At 44.8% G+C, this 14680-nt stretch overlaps 1 protein-coding gene across 1 annotated transcript in view; it reads left to right on the top strand.

Moving 5' to 3' along the window:
- RELN (reelin) overlaps positions 1 to 14680 on the top strand; it is a 509976-nt gene that overhangs the window by 443958 nt on the left and 51338 nt on the right. The gene's annotated exons all lie outside the window — the stretch shown is intronic.

The following is a 14680-nucleotide window of genomic DNA, read 5'->3' as shown; positions in this document are numbered from 1 at the left end:
AGTGTAAATTTTCATTATATCAATAACAAACGGCAGTGGTTTGGTTAAAATTGCTTAGGGAAATGCTAGTACAGACGTTCAGTGTGAATGAGCTGTGCATTTGCCTTTCTGCTCTGGGTAAAGCCATGGCTTGATGTGATCTGCCAATCCTCTCCCACTATCTGAAGTCAATGCTCACCATAGGAAAGCTTGAAAATGTTGCTGGAAACTCCTTTCCCTCCAAGAGAACAATGATCAACTGCTGCTGTTAAGAAAGAGTCCAAGGAAGCTGTGCCTGGTAGGAGAAGGAGCTAGAGTTTAGCTCATTATTGCTGCCACCTCCCCACAAATGAAGAATGAATAAATCTCCCTAGCAAACCACCATAAAATCCAACCATTCATCTAGGGCATAACTTTTCTTGGATGATCGTAAATGGAATGGTTTCCGTTGCTAACAGCCTAAGGCTGCTGTGCAATTGCTGGCTCAGAGGCACCCAGCTATGTTAACTGTCAGCAGAGCTGCCAGGTTTAAATGAGATACGTGAGATTTTGTTGCTCATTAAAGGTATTGCCATGCATGAATTATTAAGGCGATCTTAATAAGTAAAATAGAAAAGAAGGGAAAAACTCCATTAAGGCAGGCTTCTTTTAAGTCTTTATGAATACTCTGAATTATTACCAAGCTACGACTTGATGTCGTTTTGCAAATAGGCGACATTCTAAAATGTACTCCAGCTAGGCATTATACCCTTGAGCCTTTTCGCTCAAGAAAAGTAATTATTCCTCATTTTTAATGCATCTTTTAATTGTCTCTTGCACGTATCCACAAGGCATTTGACCTGTTCAGCTTCTTGAAAAGTCTTATGAGCATCCATCTACTCCCTCTTGTTGCTGTATTAAAACTGAGCGATCTGTTTACTATCTTTATCTTTGGTGTATACTGTATAATGGCCTTAAAAGTGACACTGCTTTATACCAAGGCCCTTTGGATAATTCAGGGGAAACAAAAGTGCTTGAATGGAGCCCGAGAGCCAGACTGCTTCTCGTCACGTGCCCCCATAGGCCAGAGCCACTAGAACTGCCTGCCAGCTTCAAAGCCCCTTATCCCAAATGCAAGTTGGAATATCTGTAGGGTGTCTCCTCTCTATCCAGTTCCATTTTAAATAGAGTGTTTTCTTGTTTCTCACCTCAGCGTCTGAAAAACCTTTTACATGGAATGCAACATTTATATCATCCTCCCATCCTTTAATTAACATGCAGCTCGTTGCTGTGAGTAGGACGTAAGAATGGCTGTGACAATGTGCCCAGGGCAGCCTTGTCCGCACCCTGCCTCCCTCCCTCATGTCTCCTATGACCATGAGCTCGGACTCCAGCTGAGATGCTGAGCTTTTGGTTGCTGGCACAGTGGTGGTAAAAGTCAATGGAGGCTCGTTGTCTGCCGATTGACAAGTTGCTTATCACACTGAAATGGGCAGTGGCCACCAGTAAAGATTATTCATTGGTCAGTCATCATCAAATAAATATTTCTGAAGCTTTGAATTATATGTAGGTCTATGTAATGACCTAAAGTGATCCCTGCCCTTGAAGAGATTTTAGTTCAGTGGACAAGTAAATTTTAAATCCTTAATCTCCAGTAATCACAGAAGTAAGTATAAAATTACACCTGGGATAAGTGAAGACCAGGCACATCTTGCTTATGAGATCACATATTAATTATTACAAGGTAATTGACTTGATTAAGGAAGTCAATAATGTCACCTTAAAAAAAAAGGTAATTGAGATAAAGTGTGAGGGATGCAAAGGAATTAGCTAAGATCCCTTCAGGCAAGGATAACGATAGAAGGAAGCAGGTGCAGCTACGGAACACGGGGCCAGGCAGAAACTAAGGCAGAGAGAGGTAAGAGGTGGTATTGGGTCACGAAGAACATTATAGGTTGTGTTAAAGATTTTGGATTTTGTGATAGAGACACTGAACCCTCTGTTAAAGTGTTTGGGGACAGGGGAACATGATCACGTGTGCTTTCAGAAACGCTTGTTCTGAGTGGAAAACCAGCTGTAGGCGTAGTTCGGTGTAGTTCAACTGAGTAGGTGCACAGTAGTGGACGGAGGCTGTCTTCAGCTCCTACAGTGAAGGAGGCTACAATCTGGGGAAGTGTACCCAAGAAATAACTTTAAATTATATACATGCTGTACATCATGGAAACTTTAGAAGCTCGCTGAGGAAAGGGCTAGAAATACTGTGGTGTGCGGTGGGAGGTGGTGGTGAATGCCAGAGAGGGTTTCAGAGGGCTTCATGGGCAATGTGAGCCCTGCATGCCAAGGATGGCTAGGAAGTAGGTGGCGGGTGTGTGTGTGTGTGTGTGTGTGTGTGTGTGTGTGTGTGTGTGTGTGCGCGCGCATGTGTGTGTGTGTGTGTGTCAGGGAACGAACGAGCTAAATAAGGAGAATAATGTGCATAAGGCAGAGACTCCTCGCCATGAGCCTGTGAGGAGCTGAGAAGTTACTTTTTAAAACGCATGTCCAGAAGCTGTGGGAGAGACATTGGTTAGAATTGGGATAGTTTACGGTAAGCCTCGGATGAGGCAAAGAGGGGTTGACTTGTGCAGGAAGCAAAGCCTGGGTCTCGTCTCTGAGGGGGGCTGGCGGTAGGAGGACAGAAAGACTCAAGGAACAGAAATCGGCAAGAGCAGGGTGATAATAGTGAGAAATAACATCGGTCTGGGCTAACAGGTAGCACAGAGATGAGGCCGATATTCAAGGGAAAACTATTATAACTCCATCACATACCTCTCTCTCACTGGTCTACTCGGAGCCTGGGGGAAGCAGCAGAGACCTAAACCTCAAGGTGGTTCCCCAAGAGACAATGTGTTTGATGGAGCTCAATGGAGCTGAATTTAATGTGATGCCTGGGAGTCCAAATGGACACATCCCTTTGACAGGGATGTGATGATGGAGCCCAGCGGAAGTTGGTCCACGTGAGAAGCATTGACATGGAGATTGGCATGGAGAAACACCACCAAAGTGAATCTGCCCTCCGGGAAACTGTTTATAAAGAAGAGAGGGGGCCCATACTTAGGAGCAGAGGAAGTAGAAATGCCTAGCCAAAGAACAAGGGATCGAGGCAGTCGTAAAGGTAAACAAAGAATTAGAATAGCATGGTATGCAGAAGTCGTGGAAGAAGACGACATTACCAAGCAAGGAGAAGAGGTCAACCATTTTTTAGCAAGTTCACTTCATGAATTTTGATAGGACGGTGAGCAGTGATCTTCAAAAGATGCCAGAAATAAATACAACTTGTCTGGCCCCCGAGCCCAGGAGCTTAGCCACTGTATTAACATTGCATCTTTCTCTCTGGGCGAAGATACGGTTCTAGGAGAAATAAGAAGGGAGGGGTGCCAGCAGTTCTTGAGAGAGATTGAAAAATGAGATAGGGAGATGCCAAAATCAATTTCATAGTCCCGATCCAAATCTGCCTCCTGCTCTTTGCTAACCCCAGACCTAAAAATAACAGGTGACTCGGGTGGCATGAGTTCTTCAAACGTCACCTGAGAACCAGGGTGAGTCAATGGAAGGGCAGGTAACTCAATGCCACCGAGAAAGCGTGGGGGAGGGGACTGTCCCTGGTAGGCTCAGATGTGACTTGGCTATTTTAAGTCCCAGTTTGTGAAGAGGATCCATTCTCTTCTACTAGCCCTAATGACCTAGCCGATACCACCACTTGTTAAAAATTAACTGCAACATTTTGGGAGCCAGGTGGGTTTAGCTTCCACTTTCAATGTTTGCAAGAAATTCTAGGAAAGGCTACAAACTCACTAAAGGGCAACGAGACTGTGCAAGGCCTTGGGGAGGGCGCCGGTTTGGAGAGGGCTTTATAGCTTTGGGCAGGTAAAAACAATCTGGCGAGGGAGGAAATTGTCCAATGGTATTTCCAACTGTCACAGCAATAAACTAAGAAGAGGTGGTAATAAGGTTCACTGGGTTCTTCTTTGAGAAATAAACATATTCATTTTTAAAAGGGGAGTTATTTGCACATCTCGGTTATTATTTATTTCTCTGTCGTGTCCACTTTAGTGTTATCTTTTTCAAGTTTTCTTGCAAGCATTGACAACACTGCCCATTGTGTCGAACTTTTCAACCAAGTCAGAGAAACACGGGCCTTCTCTTGCAGAGCCATTTCTTAAGCAGCACTTTCATGTTTAGAATTCCACTGCTGTTATTTTACCAAATTCCTACTGGTCTTTCAGGACTACAGAACATAGTAAAATCACTGCATCTGGTGCAAACCATTGAGCTAGTGCTTTTCACACACCAAACTCTGGCATTGGGTTGAAACCAGTTACATCTATTTCCGCGTTGGCTTCTATGGAGAATAAAACTACTTCTCGAACCTACCTTCCCTCGACGCTTTGTCAGTTGCCAACACTGCCCTCAAAGTCTCACTGCAGAAGCTGAGATTTGATTGTATGTGGAACATATCGTTATTATAGATTATGAAGATTCTCTTAACAGAAAACAGAATCCATTCTCCATTGCGAAGATATTTTATAAGTTAAAGGAAAATCCTTCTGATTGAAGGATGGTCCAATGTTTTTGATAACCATAGTGAACTTGCTCAGAACCTTGGTTTTCATTAGTCTTGTTGTTGGGTGCTGTCACGTCAGTTCCAACTCACAGTGACCCTGTGCTCAGCAGAATGAGCTCCTTCGCCATCCTGCAGCTCCTCTGATGCGTGAGCCCAGTGGGTCTTGACCCTCCTAATGCGCTACCCTTTCAGACAGTTCCTCATGTGCTGGTGATCCCCCACCATAAAATTACTTTCAAAATTACTGTAATTTTGCTACTGTTATGAACCGGTGGACCCCTGTGAAAGGGTCATTCGAACCTCTCCCCCCCCCCCCAAAAAAAAAAAGGTCATGACCCACAGGTTGAGAACCACTGTTTGAGCTCCATTGTTGCGGACACTGCGTCAGTCCATCTTGTTGAAGGCCACCTCTTTCCCTGCCCCTCCGCTTCACCAAGCATGATGTCTTTCTCCAGCAACTGGTTTCTCTTGAAAATGTGTCCAAAGTATGTGAGATGAAGTTTTGCATTCCTTGCCTCTAAGGAGCACTCTGACCGTACTTCTTCCAAGACAGATGTGTTTGTTCTTTTGGCACTCCATGGTACTTTCAGTAATCTTCACCAACACAGCAATTCAACTTTCACATGCATATGAGGTAATTGAAAACAGCATGATTTATGTTATTCGTACCTAAGTCCTCAAAGTAACTTCCTGGCTTTTCAACACTTTTTAACGAGGTCTTGTGCAGCAAATTTACCCAATATAATGCATCACTTGATCTCTTGGCTGCTGCTTCCATGAGCACTGATGGTGGATCCAAGCAAGACAAAATCATTAAGAACTTGAATCTTTTCTCCGCTTATCACGAAGTTACCAATTCTTCCAGTTGTGAATTTCTTTACATTGAGTTGTAATCCAGACTGCAATCCTTGATCTTCATCAGCAAGTGCTCCCAAGTTCTCCTCATTTCCAACAAGCACGACTGTTTCATCTGCACATTGCAGATTATTAATAAGCCTCCCTCCAACCCTGATGCCAAGTTCTTTATCATGTAACCCAGCTTCATCGCTAATTAAAATTAACAAAAATAATAGAGCTTTTAGTTTACTTTTAACAGATAGCCATTCTCCTTTGTTTATAATCCTCACATCCAAATTTTACTGTCAATTTGAAAATTAGTCTGGCACCACATTTACCTCTTTTATTTATTTTTATAATGCCTTGATTCATTTGACTTTTCATAATAGGAAAACTCAACATATAAAATCAAACAAAATGTTGTACTCGATGCTCATGTACTCCATCTCTCACCTCCACCAGTGATCAAGTCATGCCAGCTTTGTCTCATCCCTCAGTTCACTCACACCCTCACCGCGTCATTGACACGAATCCCAGCCATCACATTCCTTCATCTAAATATTTCTGTATGCATCACTAAAAAGAAAGGACTTGTCAATAGCAAGCTGTAATATCCTGTAACACCTAAAGGTTTTATAAAAAGGTCTACTTATCATCAAATATACCATGAGGATCTACATTTCCCTGCTTTTCTCATAAAAAGTGTTAATGTTTAGTCAAATCTGAACACAATCCAATATAATTGATTGACATATAACCTAAGTGCCCTATAATTTACAGGTCTGACTGTCTCCCTTTTAAGCTGGGAACTAAGAAACAGGGAAGTTACTGGATTTGACCCAAAACCAGTCAGTAGCTGGACCAGCTTTGTTCCAAAGTTTACATTTTTGTTCTCTCTATGAAGGAATGTTTGGGGGGGGGACTCATTTAATCACTTCTCTTATTAACTCTGAATTGTGCTTTCTGCCTGAGTCTGAGAGGTATTGTGGGGAGCTGGGGTTCTTTATGAGACTACTTGTTTGAGGTTATGTCCTGACACCCCCGCCCCCTGCACGTGCTCAGCTCTCAATCTATCATAAGGAAGTTTAGAGAAAAAAATCAAATCACAGTTTAGATTCTTCTGTGGACAAAATGTTAAATATAATCACTGAGGTCACTTTTCTGCAGTGATCTCTGTTGCCTACACTAAGCTACCATGCGAGTGGTCGATTTGTGGCCCTCGAGTCTGCCTGCCATCCGTGGCAATCAGAATTTTCTGTGTTGAGCCAAGAAAACACTACCATGTGAGTGCAAAAGGATGCGCCAAGTCGGAGTGGTGGGCTCCTCCCGAGCGGTGAAGCATTGGCAGCTCAAACCCACCCAGGAGTTCTTTGGGAGGAAGACCTGGGAGTCCGCTTCCATAAAAACTGCAGCCTTGGAAACCCTGCGAGGCAGTTCCTCTGTGACTTGGGGTCACTGAGAGGCAGAATTGAGGCCACACAGCACCAGACTCAGTTCTCCGGCTAGGGAAGCGGTGTACGTTCCCTCCCTGGCTAGCAGTGCCCACCCTTACAAAACAAACTAATTGTACAAGATAATCTCTAATTTCTCGGGTTTATTTGTTTTGTTTATAGCTCAGTCTTTTCTTCACCAGGGTCTCCCACAGGGCAAGCAAGGTTCCTGGCCGACCTCTTTAGAGCTCTTCATCATGAACCATTCCTTATCAATAACAATTAATAACATATACTGGGTGTTTATGCATCCCTTTAGGGCTAACTTTTCTCCAGTTATGTCTGTAGGTCATTGACAGTGACCTTCTGTCCAATAGAACTGATACATACCGACCTCCCAGAAAACTTGGTGGCACAGTTTAAGCACACAGCTGCTAACTGAAAGGTCAGAAGCTCAAACCTACTAGCCACCCTACGGGACAAAATGCCTGACCGTCTGCTCACTTAAGGACGACAGCCCACAAAGCAGTTTTATTCTCTCTGTAAAGTAGATTCACCTACACAACACACCACAGCTAGCTTTTTCCCAGCCCTGGTCCTTCTAGCCTGGTTGGAGGGGTGTAAAGAACTCTCGTCCTGGGAACTAGAAGCCACCTCAATTTCTTTAATGGAAAAGCTTGATTTTTATCTTACAGACTAAGGACATGCACACCTGAAACAGAATCTCTGACAGTCACAAACAAGAAATGTCCAAGTACTAAGTACATGTTATAGAAGAATGGCTTCTGTCCGGAGCTGACTCTCTCATCTTTTCTGCATCAAGAACCTCAAATGAATGTGCAGTTCCATATGGAATATTCTAGGATGATAGACGAGTTCTGGGGGAAAGTGGTTAAACCATCAAGAGCCGGAGAGTGTGTTTATGAGACCAACAGCACTCTCATAAAGCATGGTTTGGCGCTTAAGGGCGCACCAACGATACGGCCATTACTGCCTCGGATGGTTAACTTTCTCAGATGACAGTTAAAGCAAGGCCAGCTCTGTGGCAGCGCTGTCCCTTCCTTTTATCTGGGCCCTCGGGGCCCCTCAGCACAGGGCAGATTCACCAGGCCTTAAGACTGCAAACAAATTAGGCTCCAGAAAACCCCTTTCTACTCATGAGTGAACACCTGCCAAGTGAGTTTCCAAGTCGGGCTGCTGAGGAAAAGCTGCATTTCAACATTGCGTTTTGTAGGCAACATTCACCACTGTGTTTTAGATATAATTCACACACTGTGCAGTTCACGCACTGAAAGTGTATCATCTAATTGGAGTGCATTTTTCCATGCAACAAAGCCTGTCGCCATCGGCAGTTATTCTCTGGCCTCTGTGTCCCACATGTACCGACGCAACTCAGTCCTCGTACACCACCGACCTACTTTCTGCTCCTCTACATACCCCTATTCTGGACACTTTTTATAAAGGGAATTATGCGATATGTGGTATCTTGTGACTGACGTCTTTCGTGGAACGTTGACGTTCATCCACGCCTTACTATGTGTCCGTACTTTAGTCTTTTTGTGGCTAAATAACATTCCATGGGATGGAGATGCCTCGTTTATTTGCCCACTCATCAGTTGATGGACATTGGCGGTGTTTTCTCCCTTTAGAGCTTGTTTCCCTTTGACTCTTTGATAAGTCTGCTGTGAGCATTCGTGTCCAAGTGTCTGTGTGGGCATCGGCTTCCGTTGGGTGAGGCAGCATGTGCCTAGAGTGGGATTGCTGGCCTTGTTTCCCACGGTGCTCTCCCATCGGACCTTCCCATCAGCAGTGTGCTGCGGCGCCCGTTTCTGCACATCCCCACCACTGTGTAGTACTCTCTCGTTTCTTAGGGCCATCCTGATGTTGTTGCCTTTCATTATAGTTTGTTTTGGGGGTTTTTTTTGTCTTTTTAATTTTTCTTAACAGACTCCGATTTTGCCTAATTTAAGCAAACATAGATCCAACTGATCTTAATTTTTCTTTTTTAATGAACTTGTGTGTCACCAAAGAATCCCAAGTCCATTTCAGTTTTACTCTTCCTCCATTGACAACCACTCGGACCAGTGTTTAGATCGGACAGGTCGGGAATCTTCAGGGTTTTCAAGGCTGTGACCTTCTCTCTCATTTTTAAATTTTTGTTTTATTTCTGCGTGTTTCTTTTTGTTTGTGAAATGCAACACTTACAAAGAAGGACATCTCTGTAGGGGCACAGCCGTCTCAAGTCAAATCAGTGATAGTGTCAAGTCCGTCCTTCTCTCCCTTCCTCCCACCGGCTTTGACCTTTGTTGCCCCCAAAGTTGTCTCCTTTGGGGTGAAAACCGTTTTTCTTTCTCTTTACTTCCCTTGATAACCACGGTGTCATACACTGTTCATCAGGCGGACTTTGCTAAGCATGATGTCTAATGTTGTCCACGTGTTACGGAGTCTGGCACACTCGGCATTGTTTCTTAAGGATCTGTTGTATGCATGTGCTGAGTTTGTTTACCCCTTCCTCTGTAGTCAGAGTTTTTTATTATTTCTATCTTTTTGCTATTATGGAAATGGGCTGTTGTGTGTGTGTGCGTGTCTGTTCGTGTGTTGTCCTTCAGTTCTTCAGGGTGGATGCCGAGGGGCGAGATGGCAAGACTGGGTTGTAAGGAGGCCGCATTGCATTGGGTTAAGGGAGCACCGTGGTGAATGCCCTGTGGTTCCGCAGTTCTGCCGTCCCACCTGCAGCGTAGGAGTGGTCAATCTCCACATCCTCGCCAGCATGGACTCTTTTCTGGTTTGGGTTTTAGAGAATTTTGTCTAAGAGTGTCAGTGTGAGGTGGTTTCGATTTGTATTCCTTTTATTGCTAGCGAACACAAACATTTCTTCATAATATGTTGGTCACTTTAGTAAACTATTTCATGTCTTGTGCCCATTTTTTAAATGGGCTATTTGTATTTTTCTGATTAAAGCGTTTCAGTTCTATAGACTTTGGAAATGAGTCCTTTTTCTGATATATCATTGCTAAATATTGGGATATATCATATCCCAATGTATGCTTTCTCTTTTAACTCTTTTGAGGAAGTGTTTTGATTATACGTAAATATCGTATTTTTCGAAGGTTCTGTCCTCTATTTTGTCTTCTGCAGTGTGAATATTTTTATTATGCTCAGGATTATTATGTTCAGTAAGGTGTTTATGCCTTGTATTCGGGTCCTTAAGTTTGTCTCTAATTTTGCATTGATGGGTCTTATGGTTCTCGGGTTTATATTTAGATATTTAATCCACTTTAAATTCATTTTTATACATGGTATAAGGTATGGGTCTGGTTTCATTCTTTTGCAGATAGAGATCCGTTTTCCAGCACCACTTAATTGAAAAGGCTATCTCTTCCCCCACTTCATGAGTTTTAAGTCCTTTATCAAAAGGCAGGTGTCTGTAAGGACTGGTTGTGTTTCTGGGTTCTCCGTTCTAATCTATTGGACTCCGTGTCCCCCGTGCTTCTCTCAAGACCTGACCTGCCGCCAGCTGTGGTTCTGTTAGCGTTCTTCATCGACCGCAGACTTCAAACGCATCCTGTCTCCTGCGGTCTTCCTTACTCGTCGTCCGGCTTGCCATTGGCAATCCTGTGGATTGGGTCAGGTGTACCTTAATGACACCTTCGCTCTTTACCATTTTAAAGAGATGGCAGGCAGCAGATTCACCCCGTGGTGTTGATGGAGGAAATGGGTGCATTCAGGAAAGAATCGCGAGGAGCCGTTTCAGGGATCGGGGGAAGGAGACAGCCTCGCCGGGGCCATCGGTCCCCCTCTCTAAGCAGCGCAGCGGCTGGTGGTGGCCATCCTGGGAAGGCAGCTTCAGGATGACTAATGACATACGCGGGGGGACCTCACTGAGGCACTTACGGGTCTTGGTTAAAATGGAACGAATTAATTTTCACTGCACCCTGGTGAGGCAGGAATAGCGTTCTCCTCCTTTCCCAGACCGGAGGTGTCAGTGTAGAAACCTAACGTGCAGTGGCCCCTTGACACTGGGGAGCCGTGACAGGACCGGGAACAAGTCCCAGCAACTCAGCCTCCAAGCTCTCCTCGCTCCTGAAAACCTACCGCTTCCTTAGGACATCGGCTAATGCGCGTGCGATTGCTCAGCGGCTACTGAGCGTTAGTAGCGGTAGTGACTCCTGAGGACCAGCCCTCATTACATATGTTAAGTTACTCCCATGGACATGGAATTTACTAGTGACAGACTACACAGTAGAGCCTTCACCTGTCTTGACTCCGATTCGCCAACTCCTGTTTGGTGGGAATCCATCGTTGCCCACACTGAAAATGCCAGCGCTGAAGAACCCCGTAACGTCATCAACGCCAACAGTCTGTGCGAATCTCCCAAGCAGTCTCTGTGTCAGGTGGCTACCCAGACTGTGGTGAAGCACAACCACTGACCAGAACACACCTCGGCTCGTTTGCTAGAAAGGCCCCTTACCCCTGAAACAACCATCATTTTGCTGCCCCCTCCACAAGTGACTCCAGTCCCCACCCACCTGCCAAGGAGATGGCTCATCTTTGACTGTTCCTGGGCAGCCTCCCCGTGACCATCTCAATGCTCTTTCAGCAGCTATGGGGAAGTCCCACCGGTGAGTGTCGTTCACAGGGAAGTGATACCCAAGGAATCTGATCTAGCTTAGAGGAAACTAACGTGAATGCCCAGCAGAACCAAACCCACTGCTATCGGGTCAATTTTGACCCATCCCGGCCCTATGGAACAGGATAGAGGTGCCTCCATGGGGTTTCCAAAGATATAACTCTTTAAGAAAGCAGGTTGGCCCATCTTGCAGTTTAGTGGGCTCAAGTCACTGACGTCAGTGAACAGCCAAGCATTTGACCAGGGTATCACCAGAACTAGTAACATACGGATGGGTACTTTTAATACAGAGTAATGGGCGCTTTGATGGAGCAAGTATAAGGTTTAGGGGAACAAGAAATGTTCTTACCTATTATCCATAGGCACTGAGGATAAAAAGATTTTCTGGGGAAATAGTGAGACATTCACTGCCAATTTAAAACTTGTTGCTTAAAATAAAAGCAAAATATTTATAGAAATGTTGACTAGCTATCAGAATGAAGCCAAGCAATGATATGCTGTTATTTTTAAAAGACTGTTTGTTGCACATCAATCGGCGTTCAGCAACTCGGTGTCATTGAGTCAGTTCTAACTCACAGTCACCCCACAGCCTGGCAGAACTGCCCCACAGGTTTCTGGAGTGCCACTCTGTAGGGATGCAGTGTCTCTTGAGGTGCTTAAAATGAACTGATTGGCAGGGCCCCGGAATTGAACAGCTCCTGGGTCATCTTCACCCTGCTTTCCGTGAGCATGGCGTCCATGACGACCAACTTGCTGTACCCAGAGACTTGGTCACCACTTGCTGCTGCGTCAAAGCTGGCTCTGGTGGTCCCCTGGGTTCCAGATAGAACTGTGTTCCATAGGGTCTAGACGGATCATTTATGAGCAGTGGAATGCCAGGCCTTTCTTCTAAGCTGCCTTTGGGTAGACGCCAATCTCCAACCTCTCCTTTAGCAGCCAAAAGCACTCACTGTTTGCACCACTCCGAGATTCCTGCACTTAGAGAGCGCGGAGAGCATGCTCAACCCTGTGTGCTTGTGCATCGTGCTGAACAAACGAATGGGATCTTGTTCCTTTATGACTGCCTGTGTTCCCAGCAGGAGACAGATGTTTTACAAATCAGTATGCAAGTAAATGTGTGGTTGCAATCATGACAAATACTACAAAGCACAAAAAAATCATTTGCCTTCTGAAAGAATAACATGGATGAAAATTTTTTTTTCAAAATGCCTTTTTATTAAAAAAATCACTTTATTGGGGGTTCTATACCTCTTATAACAATCCATGCATCAACTGTATCAGTCACATTTGTGTGTATGTTCTCATCATTTTCTTTTTTAAATCATTTTATTGTGGGCTTATACAGCTCTTATCACAGGCCATGCATCCATCCATTGTGTCCAGCACATTTGCACATATGGTGCCATCATCATTTTCAAAACATTTTCTTTCTACTTGAGCCCTTGGTATCAGTTCCTCTTTTATCCCTCCCTCCCCTGCCCTCCTATCCTTGTGCACCCTTAATAAATTGTTATTATTTTCATATCTTTTTTTATTTTCATATCTTACAGCATCCAGTCTCCCCTCACCCACATTTCTGTTGTTGACACCCCACATTGTTAAACATTGATCATTATGATCAGTTCCTCCTTTCTCTGCTCACCTTCTGCCTCCTCCCTGGTATTGCTTCTCCCATTTCTGTTTCTAAGAGGTTTATCTGTCCTGGATTCTGTGTGTTGAGATCCCTTATCTGTACCAATGGGCGTGCTGCAGTCTAGCCGGATTTGTACGGGAGAACTGGGGTCGTGATAGTGAGGGGCTGGGGTGGGAAGCATTAAAGAACTGGAGGGATGTTGTGTGTTCCGTCGGTGCTATTCTGCACCCTGGCTGGCTCATTTCTTCCTTTTGACCCTTCTATGAGGGGATGTCCAATTGTCTACAGATGAACTTTGGGCCTCCACTCCGACCATCCTCATTTGCATTGATATGATTGTCTCTTTTGGGTCTTCTAATGTCTGATACCTGATCCCATCAACACCTTGTGATCACACAGGCTGGTGTGCTTCTTCCATGTGGGCTTGTTGCTTCCCTGCTAGATGGCTGCTGGTTTAACTACAAGCCTTTAAGGCCTCAGGGGCTCTATCTTCTAATAGCTGGGCACCGTCAGCTTTCTTTACACTTGCTTGCACACCCACTTTGTCTTCAGGATTGTATCGGGAAGGTGGACATCACAGAATGCCAGGCTATTAGAACAAAGTGTTCTGGCATTGAGGAAGGGCTTGACTAGAGGCCCATAATCTGTTTGGTATCTTAATACTTAACATATAAATATATGTACATGGACCTATATGCATCTCATTATATATTAATATATGCATCTCTATATTTATACATGTCTTTTGCCTCCTAGTTCCTTCCTCTATTCCCTTTTACTTTCCTTCTGTCCCACTGTCATGTTCAATCTTCATTCTGCTCCCGTCATTCCTCTCGGCTACAGTGCACTTGATCGAACCCCACCAGGCGTTCTGTGCCCTCCTTGCCATCAATTTTAGATCTATTGTTGCTCTCTTGTCCCTGTGTTTGTTGGCTCCCCACTCCCTTTCCTCTGCTTTCTCCTCTCCCATGTCCCCCAGGAACCATCAGTCCCATTGTTTTCTCCTCCAGATTGTCTTACATAGAAAGAAAAGAAAAAACAAAAGCCTATAAATATTTCCAGGCCTGTCTGCTGACCCATACAGATGTTTTCTGATCAGGTCCGATGGGGTGCTGAGCCCTGCCCCACAAGTCAGAAATCTCTTTTGGGGGGTTCCTCGGGGACTTTATTGCTTTGCTCCCTTGCTGTTCTGTTGCACTCCCTTCGTGAAACATAATTTTTGAAAAAGAGTCAGGAAGAAACTTCTCTATGACAACCTCACATTTCAAGGACGCCCTGGAGTTAGCCAAGCAGAGAGGAAGACTACCCTGGCTGAAGGGTGGATGGCTCGGTGTGCTTTGAGAACCGAGGAAAGGAGCAGTGTGCCAGACGTCAGAATGGGGTTCAGGGAGGAGGACTCTCTCAAGGTGAGCCTCAGGGGCACTCGCAACAGCGTAGGGTGCAAGTTCGGTGCCTCGGGAAGTCAACAGAGGGTGCTCGGGTAAGAGTCGCTCATGGGATTAAAAAGCAAGAACTTTTGTGGGGAAACAACTACTGCATGGTCTCAAGCCAACACTGCCAAACTATTTATTCTCAGAGAACAGTTTCGC

Source organism: Tenrec ecaudatus, chromosome 9, assembly GCF_050624435.1.
Source record: "Tenrec ecaudatus isolate mTenEca1 chromosome 9, mTenEca1.hap1, whole genome shotgun sequence".
NCBI lineage: Eukaryota > Metazoa > Chordata > Mammalia > Afrosoricida > Tenrecidae > Tenrec > Tenrec ecaudatus.
This window is presented reverse-complemented; position numbering and strand designations above follow the sequence as displayed.